Here is a 1,514-nt window from a genome sequence, read left to right as displayed (position 1 = left end):
CCTAGAGGAGGATGAGGAACCGGCTATGGCTAGATTTTTGGGTGGGTTAAACCGGGAAATTCAGGACATCCTCGCTTACAAAGAATACAATAATGTAACCCGTTTGTTTCATCTTGCTTGTAAAGCTGAAAGGGAAGTGCAGGGACGACGTGCTAGCGCAAGGAGTAATATTTCTGGAGGGAAGGCTAATTCATGGCAGCAACACATGGCTTCAACTCCATCTACACGTATTTCTACTCCATCATCTAGTGACAAGGCTCGAGCTGCCCCCACCAATTCAGTTGCGAAGACGATGCAAAAGCCTGCTGCGAGTACTTCATCCGTGGCATCGACGGGTAGAACAAGCAACATACAATGTCATCGGTGCAAGGGATATGGGCACATGATGCGTGACTGCCCAAAAAAGCGAGTTATGATTGTCAGGGATGATGGTGAGTACTCATCTGCTAGTGATTTTGATGAGGATACACTTGCATTGCTTGCGACTGACCATGCAGGTAATGAAGATCAAATAGAAGAACATATTAATGCAGGTGAAGCGGACCACTATGAGAGCTTGATCGTGCAGCGAGTGCTTAGTGCACAAATGGAGATGGCAGAACAAAATCAGCGACACATTTTATTCCAAACAAAGTGTGTCATCAAAGAGCGTTCTTGTCGCATGATCATTGATGGAGGTAGCTGCAACAACTTGGCAAGCAGCGATATGGTGCAGAAGCTTGCCCTCAACACCAAACCACACCCGCATCCCTACTACATCCAATGGCTGAACAACAGTGGTAAGGCAAAGGTAACTAGACATGTGAGAATTAATTTTTCCATCGGATCCTACAAAGATATTGTTGAATGTGATGTTGTGCCTATGCAAGCTTGTAACATTCTGCTAGGTAGACCTTGACAATTTGATAGAGATTCTATGCATCATGGTAGATCAAATCAGTATTCTTTTCTATACCATGATCGCAAAATTGTGTTGCATCCTATGTCTCCTGAAACTATTATGCAAACGGATGTTGCTAGGGCTACTAAAGCAAAGAGCAAGAGCAATAAAAATGATAAATCTGTAATTGGTAACAAAGATGAGATAAAACTAAAAGGACGTTGTATGATAGCTACCAATTAATGAGTTCAATGCATCCACTTCTGTTGCTTATGCTTTGATATGCAAGGATGCTTTGATTTCAATTGAGGATATGTAATGTTCTTTGCCCCCTACTGTTGCTAACGTTTTGCAGGAGTATTCTGATGTGTTTCCAAGTGAGGTACCAGCGGGGCTGCCTCCACTACGCGGGATTGAGCACCAAATTGATCTTATTCCTGGAGCAGTTTTGCCAAATCGTGCACCATACAGGACAAACCCGGAGAAAACAAAGGAAATTCAGCGACAAGTGCAAGAACTACTAGACAAAGGTTATGTCCGAGAATCTCTTAGTCCTTGTGCTGTTCCAGTAATTTTAGTGCCTAAGAAAGATGGAACATGGCGTATGTGTGTTGATTGTAGAGCTATTAATAAT

Source organism: Sorghum bicolor, unplaced genomic scaffold, assembly GCF_000003195.3.
Source record: "Sorghum bicolor cultivar BTx623 unplaced genomic scaffold, Sorghum_bicolor_NCBIv3 super_46, whole genome shotgun sequence".
Lineage (NCBI taxonomy): Eukaryota > Viridiplantae > Streptophyta > Magnoliopsida > Poales > Poaceae > Sorghum > Sorghum bicolor.
This window is presented reverse-complemented; position numbering follows the sequence as displayed.